Source organism: Panthera tigris, chromosome F2, assembly GCF_018350195.1.
Source record: "Panthera tigris isolate Pti1 chromosome F2, P.tigris_Pti1_mat1.1, whole genome shotgun sequence".
NCBI lineage: Eukaryota > Metazoa > Chordata > Mammalia > Carnivora > Felidae > Panthera > Panthera tigris.
Window position 1 is genome coordinate 9,966,269 of NC_056676.1, and position 15,155 is coordinate 9,981,423.

A 15,155-nucleotide genomic window follows, 5' to 3' on the forward strand; every position below is an offset into this window, starting at 1 on the left:
AACTAATCTTTGTATACGGGGTGAGCGTTTTCCTGGAGACCAGTAAGCCGCCGTGGGCATGGAGCGGGGGGACGTGGTAAAGCATGGAATTCTTCTCGCAAGAGGGCTGGGACGGACTGTGTGAAGGCCGTGTGGGCCGAAGGCTCCAGACACACGTCAGGAGGTGTGGGGTATTTCAGACCGCGAGTGGCACGTACACAGTGAAGGCAAGAAAAAGTGTGGCCCTGTGATCATGTTCCGCAGTGATTCAGAACCGCTGGGCACAGCGTATGAGGGAGAGTGACAGAGAGGCGAAATTGATAGGGGGCCCTCTCTGCCAGCCTGCGGGGTGTTGGGCCCGGATCCTGGAGTGATCAGTGACCGAGAGCCCCTGAAAGAGCGCAAGCACTGTGGGCACGGGGGTGGGTGGGGCACACGGTCCTAAAAGGATACGAGAAAGATTGATTTTGCTGCCGCACGGAAGCTTGACAATCTGGGCGTTGAGAGACAGGCTGTGGGATGACAGGTAGCATGTTACCATGAAGTCTTAGAAAGAGAACGTGGCTGAATTCTCGGCTCAGTAAACTTGTGCTGCCAAGTCTCCCTACCTCACGAGGCAGCGTCTTCAAATTTGACATTGTTCAGGCGTGGGCGGGGGCGGGGTGGGGAAAATGGGTGATGGGCACGGAGGCACTTGTCGGGATGCGCGCTGGGTGTTGGATGTAAGGGATGAATCACTGGGTTCCGCTCCTGAAGCCAGGGCCACGCGGTATGTTAACTGACTTGAATTTAAATAAATACATTAAAAAAAAAAAACAAAGAAACAAACGACGTTGCGATTGCTCAGTGATGCTATGTGGATATCACGAGCTACCTTTGCTCCTCTAACTCCTGCCATTCAGAATAGTGTCTCCTCCTTCCTACGATAATCCACCTTCCACCCCCCACTCCCCTAGTTGATTGAAATGTATTTCTTGGGCCTTTTCCTATCTGCCCATGTTTCAGTGTGTCAAGGTCCGACAGTATCCAACACCCCGATCAGCCTGGGTTGTATAGGAGGTACGGGGTAATTCCAGGCTCATACATCATCTTGGGGACTTAGCGGTGGGTGGATGGCAACGTGCAGAAGGTTCGGGCACCTAAGCTGGACTTCAGAATGAGACTTGTAATGCGTACGTCCAGAGCGTAATAGAGCATTACCCTTCCACCTGTATGGTTGATGCAGTTAGAGCAGAGTAGTACTTCTGTGTATTTGTTTTTCTTTTAAAAAAAATTTTTTAACATTTATTTATTTGTTTCTGAGAGAGAGACGCACACAGCACAGCAGGGGAGGGGCAGAGAGAGAGAGGGAGACACAGAATCCGAAACGGGCTCCAGGCTCCAAGCCGTCAGCCCAGAGCCCGGCGCGGGGCTTGAACCCACGAACCGTGACATCATGACCTGAGCGGAAGCCGGACGCTCAACCGACTGAGCCACCCAGGCGCCCCTACTTGTGTGTATTTGTTTTCAATGTGATACTTTTGTTAGTTCAGCCTGTAATTTTACCAGTATTTTATGTATATGTAACACTTGAGTGATAAACTCAAGCTCATAGGTCTTTTTCAGATTAATTACTTTATCACTCCTAACTGCAGAGTGTGTTACTTATATTTTTTCGTTGATGAACTTAGGAGGGGCAAGGGCTCTTTCTTACTTAATCTTGGTGTCGTTTTCCATCTAGTTACCAACACATGGCAGCCCCTCGGGGAATATTTGCTAAATGAATGCAATTTTCCCTTATATCTGACACTAACACTATAAAATTATCCCATCTTTATACATGTAGAATCACTGTTATGTAATATTGTAGCCATTTTTAACCTCTGAATCAGCTATAATTTTGATAAGCCTACCTTACATCCTTATTTACATCATAGGTAAGCTTGTCCAGTAGACGAGCTCAGAGCCTTGTGGATGCTTAAAAAATGTTTCCCAATTAACCTATCAGAGAGTTTTAAATAATAATTTTGGAGTTGATTTACAATCTGACCCATATTTCTTCACATTTCCATACTTGTTGGTTTTTTTTTTGTCTCTGCATTTATTGATAATTCTTCAGTCTCCTATATATTACCCCACATGGATCATCAGTAGTTTTAGGAAGATTATCTGCTTACAATGAGGGGGAGTTTATTTTAGACTAAATATTATTAGCCCATTTTTTGGAAATCTGTTATAAGGCTACAACCTATCGGAAGTTGTAGGAAAATGGAAGAATTTAGTTTCCCTATCAGCAATTTGACTATTGGTTTTTTTTCCTTTTTCTTTTTTGGTGGTCTCTAGGTACTTACCCATTATTGATTGCTATAATCTTTATTGGAAGATGTTGGGGTGCCTGGGTGGCTCAGTCAGTTGAGTGTCTGGCTCTTGATTTCGAAAGCCTCAGGTCATGATCTCTCGCTTTGTGAGTTCGAGCCCCACATCAGGCTCACGCTGACAGTGCAGAGCCTGCTTGGGATTCTCTCTGTTTTCCTCTCTCTCTCTCTCTCTCTCTCAAAATAAATAAATAAACTTAAAAAAATAAAGTATTGGAAAATGTTGAGTACATTTTTAGGTTTTATTAATGAGATTGCTGATTTTCAAGTTAAATGATGGTGGCACTGAGTTTTGTTTGTTCTTAATCAGGTTTGTTTAGTTATACTGTGTATGCAATTAAGTTCACTGATTTTAAGGGTATAATTCAGTGAATTTTCACAAATATGCCCAACCGAGGCACCTGGGTAGGTGGCTCACTTGGCTGAGCGTCCAGCTCAGGTCATGATCTCTTGGTTCATGAGTTCAAGCCCCACATTGGGTTCACTGTTCTCTGCGCAGAGCCCGCTTCAGATCCTCTGTCCCTCTCTCTTTCCTCTCTCTCTTTTGCACTTGCTCAAAAATAAATAAAACATTAAAAAATTAAAAAAAAACAACAGCAAGTGTGCACGATCATGTAGCAGTACTCTTACCATGACATAGATCATTTCCTTCCGCCCGCCCCCAGCATGTTCTATCATCCCTCTCTGCATTCACCCCTTCTCCCTGCACCCTGGCCCCTGGCAATAATTGATCTGCTTTCCTGGCTAGAGTTTTGCCTTCCAAAAAAGTCTATGTAAATGGATTTACGCATATAGTCTCTTGTGTTTGGCTTCTTAGTATAACGTTTTTGAGACTGACTTACGTTATCGTATGCATCAGTAATTCTTTTCTTTTTATGACCGAGTTGTGTTCCTTTGTGTACTACACCATAATTTGTTTCCTTCTTTATCAGTCGGTGGACATTTGCATTCTTTCAAGTTTGAGGCTGTTATGAATAAGGCTGCTCTCCGCATTCTTGTGTAAGTCTTCAGCATTTGGGTCTTTAAATTTCTCTTGGGCAGATGCCTCAGAGTGGAATTGCTGGGTCGTCTGGTGTGTGTTTCACTTTATAGGAAACTGCCCGATTATTTTTCAAAGTGCCTGTAACATGTTGAATTTTCTGCCAGCAGGTGTATAAGGATCCCAGTTGCTCCGTTTCCTTGCAAACACTTGGTATTTCTGCCGTTTTAAAAGTTGGTCATTCTTGTGAGTTTCTGGTGGTATCTCATTAAGGTTTTGCTTTGCATTTTCCTGCTGACTATATTGAAGCTTTCTTCTTGTGCTCACTTGGCATTTGTTTATTTTCTTCGTTGAAGGTGTTTAAATCTTGTCTTCTCCCCCCCGCCCCCCCGCCCAGTGGGGTCTTTTGTCTGGCATTGGGTTTTAATACCATTAACGAGTTATTCTGAAGAGACACAAGGAAGGTATTTTGTTGCTGACTTATTTTCAAGAAGGGAATTCCTTTCAGTGGGTATTTTGTTTCCTGCACCATTTTTTAAATTATTTTTTTTATTTTTTATTTTTATTTTTATTTTTATTTTTATTTTTATTTTTATTTTTATTTTTATTTTATTTATTTATTTATTTATTTATTTATTTATTTATTTATTTATTTATTTTTTGCTGCTGTTGTGGGCATGACCAGAGGGATTCATCTGTTATCTGTTGGTTTCTTTTCCTGTATCTCACCCTGCTTCCTGACATCCGTAGTTGACCCTTGAACAATGCAGGGGTTATTAGGGTGCTGAACCCCCACCATGCAGTCAAAAATCCACATCCAGTTTTTAACTCCCTCCAAAACTTAACTGCTAACAGCCTAGTATTTATTTTTATTTTCTTTAAGTTTATTTCTTTATTTTGGGAGAGAGAGACACAGAGAGGCAGCAGGGGAGGGGTAGAGAGAGGGAGCGAGAGAATCCCAAGCACGCTCTGCTCTGTCAGCACAGAAGCCAAGTAGTGCGTGGGCCCGATCTCATCAACCACAAGATCGCGACCTGAGCTGCCATCGAGAGTCAGGCGCTTAACCGACTGAACCCCCCCTTAACTGCTAACAGCCTCCTATGGACCAGAAGCCTGACTGGTAACACAAAAATGGGCACGTATTTTCGAGGTCATATGCTTTATAGAGAAAACAGAATGTTATTAAGATCCTAAGGAAGAGAAAATGCATTTACAGTACTGTACCCCATTTATCGGGAAAAGCTTGCGTATAAGTGGACCCTCACCGTTCAAACCCATGTTGGTCAAGGGTGAGCTGTCCTGCTTACTAAACCTGTCAACTCGTTCTCTGAGAAAACCCACGTGGTTTTATTAGCTGCCCCCCTAAACACACATACATACGTATACACTGATCGTGTGCAAAGCTTGCCTCGCCTAGACGCCTCTATGAAAGCCCGCTTAATTATTCCCCTCATCAGCCAACAGTAGGCAAGGACAGCCTCTCATGCTTTTTGGTTCCCTTGTACCTGGCACTCGGCGCAGAGTAAATAACTGAGGAGGCGACAAATGACTGCTGATGGTAATAAGTTGCTGGTCTAGGTAAATTAAGTGCTCTTGAGTGATTCCAGAGTTTTGGAGAATAAGAGTTCTGTCTGAACTGATGGATCTAAAAGTAAATTATCTTAACTCTTACTTTAAAAACTGCTTATATAAGCTTTTACTGTAGAATACCTACATTTTGCTTGCTAGCTCTCTATAAAATCTTCTTGAAAATGTGTTGTAGCAAAGCTATGATTATGATTTGACTGTGAATAAGAGGGGGAAATTCTATTTTTAGAGTAGACGTATCTAGGTTAGCAAACCTAAGAGTATCCCAAATTTTATTTGGGACTTCTCCTGGGCATTTGTGGCTTAATCTAGCTTTATCAGTGGAGCAAAGGGCAGAGTATGTTTTTGATCATTTTGAGTAGCATTTCATATTAATGTAAAGTTAAGTTGACGTGTCAAGTGGTGTTCATGCTGTGTAGAGTCATAGGTGTGTAGAAAATAGATGAAAATGTGAGCTCTGAAGAATTTATTTATAGGAATTAAAGATCAGTGAGGATCTAATAGAGCACTGGATTGGCACCTATGAAATCTGAGATATAGGACCAGGTGAGCTGTGTGACTTTGGAGAGGTCACTTGACCACTCTGGGCTTTCATTTCCTCGGATGTGAAATGAGTGGATTCGAGCAGATGACCATACAATGGTCTTAGCTTTAAAATACATGCTATGAATTATTTTTTATGAGGATGATTTCGATGTCACATGGCAACTTTGAAGACAAATCCAATCCTGAAATTCATTTACGGTGTTATTCTCCATCCCGATCCGAGGTGTGACTTTTGACATCTCTCAATCATTAGAGTCAGGTTGACCTCTTTGTTGTTTTCTCTCTTCAAAAGTGTGAGAAAGAGAAAGCAAAAGTAATGATAAAGGTGAAAAGGAATTTGTGATATGATTTAGGGCAAAACAAAAAAATTGTAGTTGAAAAATAGTAAAATGTAAAACTTTTTACTTTGTTATTATGAGTCACCATCAATCCCAAATACCTCTGGGCCCAATTTAATAAAAATTTCCCTAATGCTTTGTCAAAGGTGTATGATTTTATTCATTTGAATTCTGGAATCATATACTTCAGCAGGCAAATAAAGTCTTTTTTTTTTAAATTTTTTAAACATTTATTCATTTTTGAGAGACAGAGACAGAGTGTGAGTGGGAGAGGGGTAGAGATAGAGAGAGGGAAACACAGAATCCGAAGCAGGCTCCAGGCTCCGAGCTGTCAGCCCAGAGCCCGACGCGGGGCCCGAACTCACAGACCGCGAGATCGTGACCTGAGCTGAAGTCAGACGCTCAAGGACCGTGAGATCATGACCTGAGCTGTAGTCGGACGCTCAACCGACTGAGCCACCCAGGCACCACCAAATAAAGTCTTAAGTTGCAGTTAGTAAACAATTAAACAGAAATGTAGAACTTGGAGTTCATATTTCTCTTCTGATCTGGTACCAATTTTTACTTTAGGTTCTTGTTGAACCTTGTTAGATACAGGCACAGGGAAAGTAGATTGTTTTGAAAGTTTTAACTGTGAGTGTGGGAAGTGTCAGTCTGAGTTGTTATTTAAATAGACATTTTCAGGCTTGCTTTCTATTTTTTTTTTTAAAGCTATGCAAAATCTAGGTCAGGATCTGCAGCCTTGCTAATAAACTTCTGGCTTATCGTTCATTACGCATCACTCCAGAAAGGAGATAATGATGGTTGGGAAAGTTGGCATTGACCCTAATGAAGTGGTTAAAATTTTTACTATTGCTTCCTCCTAGATCCATGCAAAATATACAGTAGATCTCAATAAAAAAGATAACTTGTTACGGTCAGTGCATTTTCCTTCCCTGTCCGTAGCTCCCACTTTCACGTAAACAAAGATCTAGTTATTTGGATTGATGATACACAAGGAGAACAGGTTTCAAGAGGAGACGACCTTTACATTTCCCACCGCGGTGTTTTCTTTTGAGTTGCCGGATGTTTAGAAAACAAGCACTTTCATGATCGATGCAAGTATATCCAAGTATAATAAGAGCATTTATGTGTCAGACAGATATACGGATTGGACTCTCCGTCTCTTTCCCCCTTTGTGAACCGGAATCACGTTGTTTCTGGGCCTGAGCGCATGCCTGGTCAATGTTAATTGTTTCCTTCCTAAAAATGAAACATTGTGCGCTCACAGTTTGGGACGACGTTGCCTCCGAGGTCTGTCCTGGCTCCAAGAGAAAGAAGCCCCGGGACAACGAGGCATGTGTGTGTGTGAGCTCATGCTTAACTGCATTCGGAGAATGGGATGAGCAGTAAGGCCCGTTTCGTAATATCTTATTCCCTTCCAAACGTTAACCAAGTTCCTCCAGCGTAGCTGTTTCCTTCCCCAGTGATACAGTTGTTGGTGAAGAAGCTCGCTCGTTTCCTGCGTGGTTTTGGGAACTAGGACTGACAAGGCCTGTGGGGGCCTTGAGTTTGGAGTGCCATAAAGCCACCTGGGTGGGGGCTCCCGGCAGATGGCAGTACACAGGCTCCTTGTTGGGTTTGTTTTCCAATGAACGCCCAAACGCAGCCCCCCCCCCCCCCCGTGGTTGAAATTTGCTAGAGCAACTGCATTTGAAAGAGGCTTTGGGCTCCATTTTCCCTGGGGATGTTAGGAAATACACTGTCTCTGTTCTTCAGTGAAAATCGGTCTTTTTTTTTTTTTTTTAATGATACTTGAAAAGTTAATCACTTATATCCTCCAGAATAATTTTTGTGTGTCTTTTTCCTTTAGAAATCCCCAGTTGGGCATCCAGAGCGCCTACCCTGTTCTTTCTGCATCTTAAATCGAGCGTTAACAGGACACTCTAAGGTCTGAAAGGGAAATAAAAGGTAATTAAAACTTTTCTTATTAAATTGATGTGTAACCCTGATGATCGTAAAGTAAATACAACCTTTTATTTGTTGAGCAGAATTTAGGTGTTTTCTTCCACCACTTGCCCCCCCCCAGCGCCCCCACCTTTCCATTCTGATTTACTTTCCCTTCCTCTCTTCTGTTCCCTCCTTTCTCTGTTCCTGTCTCTTTTCTCCCTTTCCCCTTCTTCCTCCTTCCCCCCTCCTCCTTCTCACCCCGCCCCCCCCCCTTCTTTACATGCATTCATCCAGCAGACGTTTGTGACGTCTGTCCCGTGGTGCAGCTCACTGTCCTGAGCCCGCACATGCCATCCTGTCTTTCTTGCCCTGGGGGAGTGGAGGGATTGCCAGAAAGCCCCTCTTGGGACCTGCTGCCCACCTGAGCACCGTGTCTGCTGGTCTCTGCTCCTGCCCCTGGCTGTCACTGTCCTCATTGTCCCTGAAACCCATGGGCTCTCCCCGACCTTTTTGAAGCTGCCTGGGCGTTTACCTGCAGGGGCTGTTCCGTGAATTCTGTGGCTGTTTTAACTCCCCAGTTTGGACTGTCAGGATCGCAGTCGCTCACGGGGTAAGTAAAGAAAGGCGCAGTGGTGTGCTGGCCCCTGACTGGTGCATTTGTAAGTGTTCTCGCTCGGTGTGAGATTTGGCATCTTTTTCCGAGCCACTAACATGATACAGAGATTGCACAAAAATGAAATGTTACAGGTCTGCAACACAGGATGTTAACGTCTGCACTCATGCCACTCCCTAGCGATAATACTGCCTAAATTGAGGTGCGAACATGTTAATTCCTTTCCTCTCCACGCATGGACTCGTGTGGCTAATAAAGACATTCAGTCAGTAATAAGTGCCCTGAACCAGTTGGCAAAAATACCAGGGGTAAAAGTCGTTTCATATTTTCTGTGGAATATCTCACCTTTATTTATTTCGCGTTCCTGGTAACTGCCAAGTTGAACGGGCAATTTCTGTGGGGGGGGGGGGCAGAGGGGGGGTGGCCGCTGGGGCTCCCACGTGCCTGGTTCATGTTCATGTTTTGTAGTACACTGTAGTCAAGCTATTACTTAGGCCACATGGTGTTAAGAATGCATCAGTCACTGCAGTATTCCCAAGGGAACCTGGGCCTTGGACGCTCGGTGGGAATGGGGAGCTTCTCCCTGAACTGAAAACCTTTTCAAGCATGATTCTTGGGACGTGAGTCTCCTCTCTTCACAGTGCCTCTGTCTGTCCTCAGGTTGACAGTTGTGAAGTTAGTCAGTCCCCCCTGGGACCCCCTCCCCGCTATATCCAAAAATAATTTGCCATGATGCCAAAAGCCCTTATTCTGTCACTTCCCCAGTTGCTGGTTTCCCTACACTGTTAGCTGGTGAGGCAGGTCCCCGACTTGTTAAGCTCAGTAACTGAGAGCCTAGTGTGGCTGGGCACATAGCCGTTGGTGACCATTGAAGGGACATAGGGCATCTGTGCAGGGCTCTTTATTCTGGGATGCCTTGTGCTCTGGGCAGTTAGAAGGCCTGGCCTGTGGGTCACATGTGCCAGCTATGAGGCCAGATTTCAGTTTCCTCCTTGTGAGTTTCTTCAGGGAAACTTGGGGGGGGGGGGCCCAGCCAGATTTATGAGTTGGCTTGTGGATTAGGGTGTTCGGCTGTGGCCGCACCAACCCTGCCCTTTCCTGTCTGTGCTTATAGCCCTTATTGTAGGTGTCATGGAGGGCAGGCATGGGAGAGCCAGATTCTTCGGGGTTGGTAAATAAGGTCGTGGCTTCGGCATTCAGCACATCTGGGTCAGCATCTGTGCTCTGCCACATGGTGGATGTGATGTTGGGAGAGCTGTTGGCTTGGTGCCCCAGTTTCTTCATCTGTCAAGTCAGGATGATGGTGCTGTATCATAGGATTATCGTGAGCCTTCAGTGAGTTATTATTGAGTTGCAACGTAGACGGGCTCATGGGGAATGCTTAGTAGCTATTTGTTGCCATCACCTTCTGCAGAGTGGACATAGTAACGTTTCCCTCTCCTGGTTACTCTACCCATTAAATGAGGTGGTCATATACAGGCGGCCTTTGAACAACACGGTTTGAACCATGTGGGTCCACCTCTATGCGGATTTTTTCAGTAGATCTACGTACAGTGTCATAAATGTGTAATCTCTTCTGTATGCTTTCCTTAACATGTTCTTTCCTCTAGCTTCCTTTATTGTAAGAATACAGTCGGTAATACATATAACATCCAAAATATAGTCGATTGATATTTTTATGTCACCGGTAAGGCCTCCAGTCTCCGGTGGGCCATCAGTAGGTAAGTTTCGGGGGAGACAGAAGCTATATGTGGATTTTTGACTGCTCAGAGATTGGTGCCCCAACCCCACGTTCAAGCATCAGCGGTAAAATACATCGTGCCAGGCACGTAAATGCACTCAACATACGGTCGCCCTCAGTGGTGCTGGTCAAAATGACAATAGCATTGTCACAGCAAGTGTGTACAGAGTGGGACAGAGATTGTGACGCTGAACGCTAGCTGATACGTAACAGTAGCAGGCAAGTTCAGTTTGGCGACCACACGGTATGTATGTATTGACAACTTGACATCGTTTAAAATCTCATTAGCTGGTTAAATCATTGTCTACACTTTGGACACAAAAGTTAACTCAAAAAGGCTTTGTGTATGGTTAACTATTGGAGCAAATAGTTGAGAATTATATACCCCGCTCATCTTTTGATTCTTGTTAGTGTCTAAGTTTTTAAATATGAAGGACAGCCTTTTCTTGAATTTTTACAAAATTTTTAAACTACCTTAAGAATAAATGATATTAGCTCTTGAACAATGTTAGAATCCATCAGCCTGTCTACACATGTCCTTGATCATATTTATAGGTGTGTCGATGTTTTGGTCTTTCTCATTAGACACGGCCTTTCCTTCGTCATTCTGAAGTATACTGAAATATTACCACCCATGTTATGTGGTTGTTCCAAAACTTTATAAAAGGGGAAGCAAACTGAACTCTAATAACATTTGAGTCTACTAGACCTAAATTAAATGGGGCTTAATTTTAGAAAAATCTTTGACATTCTTTTTCCTATACTTGGAACCAAAGCACATTTGAATCCTTGGTGTATTGGAGAATTTCTTACCACTTTTTTTGTATGTTCGCTTTGGGTACACTGGAGACAAATGGCATTCCATGGCTTAAGAACATCAGTTAAAGGACAGAGTATATAATTCGAGTGACTGCGAGTGACCTTAGGATGTGAATGTAGTTGAGCCCTTCTGGCGATAGAGGCCTGTCGTGTTTTCTTCGCACCTGTGCTTGGCCGCGGGCATGCTCGGTGAAGCTGGGAACTGAATTAAAAACACAGCAAAGGCAATTGGAGAACTGAAAATGCCTTTGTTAGGATACTGAGAATATGATGACTTTTCAAATTTGCCTTTCATCTTACCGTAATCGAGTTTAAAGTAGAAATCAAGACCCTGTAGCGGGGGTGATACTTTGGGTGTATTTGAAAGGAGTTTTTTGCTCTGTCCTAAGTTTAGGATGCTGATGGGCCGGGGTCCACCTCCTCCTTCCGTCTGCCTTCCCTTCCTGCTGCCTGTGTCTCTCCCTGCCCCCCTCCTTCCCTATCTGCCCTCCTGTCCCTCCCCACCCACCTCCTGCCTGTTCTTGAGATGGACCTTAAACAAGCCCCTGTCTGTCCCTGCTCTCGTGTTCCCTGTGCAGTGGCCGGGGTGTCATCTTCAGAGGTCCTGATAAGAGTTCAAACCAACAGCAGCGAGCAGCCTCGAGCAGTCACGCCACCAGCCCTTTCTGCTGTGACTTGTATTCTGGTGGGCAGCCCCCCATCATTACTTAAACACCTGAGGGAGCCGTCCGCCTCTCCGTTAGAATCTGTGGCGGTACGTCTGTGCTCTTGAGTTACATCCGCCTCTTAGAGCGGTTTTGTCGGCGTCCTTTGCTACCTCATTCCTCAGCTAATTTGGGAAGGAAGCATTCTGCTTCTATTAACATCACTGTTTTCTGGCAGAGAACAGTATTATGGTTGCGTTTCACAGGAAAGACCCAGGCTCAGCCAGAAGTGTTAAGTTCTGTTTGGAATCAGACTTATTCTCTTATCTGCCAGTGTGTGTTCTTCATGATAGAAATCTAGCACTGTGGGGCGCCTGGGTGGCTCAGCCGGTTAAGTATCCAACTCTTGATTTTGGCTCAGGTCATGATCTCACAGTTCACGAAACCAAGCTCTGCATTGGGCTCTGCGCGTGGGCTCTGGGCGTGACCGTGCGGAGCTTGCTTGGGGTTCTCTCTCTCTCTCCTTCTCGCTCAGCCCCTCCCCTGCATGCACTCTCTCTCTCTCTCTCAAAATAAATAAATAAACGTTTACAAAAAAAGAAAAAAAAAACAAAGAAAGAAAGAGACCCGATACGGTGACTCCTGAACTGACTTAGTATTCCCAGCAATAGACATTAATCTCTTTTCATTTTGATTTTTAAAAGTTTTTGTATTTGACTGTAAGTTGGCACGCAATCGTTATGATTTTTTTTCCGTTGGAGATGTGCACAACTTAACAAATTCGACTTTGTTACGTGTTTGCACATAGGTTATGGTTTGCCCTGAGATTAAACAAGTAAAAAGAGTGAGGCTACTCCTCAAAATTTGTAGCAGTGACCAGTGAAAGTTTCTGGAAACCAGGGAATAGTTTAGTTGCTATTCTGAACGGGATGTTAGTGAGTCCCTCCTATCCATACCCCTGTCTCCTCTACCCTGGGGTCACCTGGGCTTTAAACTCTCACGGAGACTTGTTTGCTTTTGGTATAGATCTGACCTGAGTACCATCGAAGAGCAAACCATTTAAACAGGAGTGTATTTGAGTAGGTTAAATATACAGTTCTTCAAATCCTAGAAACATTTGAATTTCCCTTTACCAAGTACTGAGTGTCCTGTTTTTTATTTTATTTTTTTATTGTATTTCTGTAATGTAAACTTAGATTTTCTTCGATTTTTTTCTGATAAATATCATCCTTCCTTCTTTTCTTCCTCCCTCCCTCCCTCCTTCCCTCACTTCCTTCCCTCACTTCCTTGTGTTTAGAGGAAGAAGAAAAACATCTGATGGTATGTTGTCGTTTTTCAGGGTGATTTTGGAGACAATTAAGTAATCGGTGGGCCTTCCATGTATGAGTGGCACTAAGTGCATGTTGATTTTTTTTTCCTATTTGATTTTATAATCCCGGGCTCTGATTAACCTCCAAAGCCTGTTATCGACAGTAAATGAATTCTAATTGTTACACATGATTCTTAAAAGAACCAAGTCCTTAGCACTTTTTCCGGTTTTCATACACAAATATATAATTTGGCTTTCCTTCTTTAAAAGGAAGGTTGCTTATTGTATGGATTTCAGATGTTTCTGATTTAAGTCGCACACTTCAGTCGTACAGATGAGGCTCTGTTTCAACCAGGAATACGGTGTTTATATAATCTTTGAAGCTTTTCTCGTTGCATCCCTTTACAATGAGTTCCATTCTCGGCTCTGTTTTCGGAGTTGTTTCCTATGTTAATTAGCCCTGGAAAGCAGACGTTTCTTTTCTCTTTTTCTCATTGTTGTACAGGTTCGCCTCTCCAGCCTCCACGGTTAGCATTTTATCTCCGAGGCTGCTCTCCTCTCTCTGTCGGCTGGATGGATAGGCATCACCACAACATGACACAAGCAGGGACTGTCTGGGTTTGAAATGCAGGGTGTAGGGGGCCAAATGAATTCTAGATTGTTCTGACCTAGTAACTCACCCAGTTTTTGTTTCTGCATCTTCAAAAGTTACTACTAGGAGGATAATTGAACCTCTTGCAAAAGGTCTTTCTCTCCCCGAGTGATTACTGCTGGCATATAAATCTGTGTTAGCCTCTTTTCACTTACATTCGAAATCTCAGATAGTACTCACTCCAGATCAGGTTGCATCGCTGCCCTCGTGGCTCCCCGTCGGCCCTGGGAACATTCTTGACGGCTGTTCAGCGCTGTGTCATATTTGCGCCTGACGTCATGGCATGTTCAAGATACACGCGTTGCAGATTTCACTCCGACTCCTTGATTTTACAGAGGGGGAAATTGAGACCATGTTTACAGTTGCCTCCATTTGGGATATCTGTTAAGAAGTCAGCAAAGATGTCATTTTCTGTTGTCATTCCTGCACTTGTGTAAATTGAGCATTCCACTAGGTCACAGAGATTGTTTTGATAGAAATTCCCTGAGGGAGGGGTGCCTGGGTGGCTCAGTTGGTTAAGCCTCTGACTCTTGGTTTCACCTCAGGTCATGGCCTCATGGGTTCGTGTGTTCAAGCCCCGCATTGGGCTCTGTGCTGACAGGGCAGAGCCTGGTTGGGATTCTCTCTCTCTCTGCCCCTCTCCTGCCCCTCCCCTTTCTCTCTCACACACACAAAATAAATAAATAAACTTCACTGAAAAATTAAAACCAAAAAAGAAACTCCCCGACGGAGCTAAAGAAGGCATATCCCTACCATGTTAGTTTATACAACTCCCCCCCCCCCGCCCAACCCCTGTCCTTCTAGGTAATTCTTCACAGTGTTGCCCTCCGTGCCGGAGACTGGATTACAGTTATCCTGGCTGGCTGGCAGGTTCAGGGCCTCCTCACTGGCCCTGCTTTGGGGAGGGAAACTGAGCCCTGACTCATCCTCACTCTAAGAATGCTGGGAGGAAGTCCTTGTGAGGGCCTCCTCTGTGTGGGTCACGTTAAAAATGCAAAGAGCTTAGATTATTAGCCTTCGTGTGACTCAAAGACTGAACTCCTTTCCCTTAGAATGCGTGTGATGAGCTTACTTACCTGTTTGTTCGATCCCATGCTGGTTGGCACAGGGCTGGTGGCCAACCCGGAAGCACCAGCCATGGGCGGTGTTCCCCAAGAGGCCTTTGTCACCAGCTCCGTTTGCTCCCTTTGGAACACCTTCACCATCCACGTGGAAAGTCTTACCCATATGGGATCGCGTTGAGGTCACAGGTCTTGACATTGTATTCCCCTGGTACTCCTTTCGCGTGATTTGTTTGTTTGTTTTTTTTTTAATTTTTTTTTTTAAACGTTTTATTTATTTTTGAGACAGGGAGAGACAGAGCATGAACAGGGAGGGTCGGAGAGAGGGAGACACAGAATCCGAAACAGGCTCCAGGCTCCGAGCCGTCAGCACAGAGCCCGACGCGGGGCTCGAACCCACGGACCGCGAGATCGTGACCTGAGCCGAAGTCGGCCGCTTAACCGACTGAGCCACCCGGGTGCCCACGCGTGATTTGTTTTTAAAATCGTAATTTAATTAATTATCTCTGTTTGGTAGGCTGTGTTGGGTACCAGGTCAGTCGGTTGGACAATGGAAAGTGCTGCAGGAATTTCGGAACTGAGTCCTGTTCTGCTCTTTCACTGT

The 15,155-nt window shown here is 44.3% G+C and overlaps 1 protein-coding gene across 2 annotated transcripts in view; it reads left to right on the forward strand.

Moving 5' to 3' along the window:
- Positions 1–15,155, forward strand: part of FAM110B (family with sequence similarity 110 member B) — a 142,450-nt gene that overhangs the window by 28,148 nt on the left and 99,147 nt on the right. Inside the window, exons 3-4 of one of the 2 annotated variants that reach the window (XM_042972943.1) lie at positions 7,636–7,733; positions 8,251–8,322. The gene's annotated coding sequence lies outside the window, so the exon portion shown is untranslated. The remainder of the gene's footprint in view (positions 1–7,635; positions 7,734–8,250; positions 8,323–15,155) is intronic. The other variant, XM_042972942.1, reaches the window with a different exon arrangement.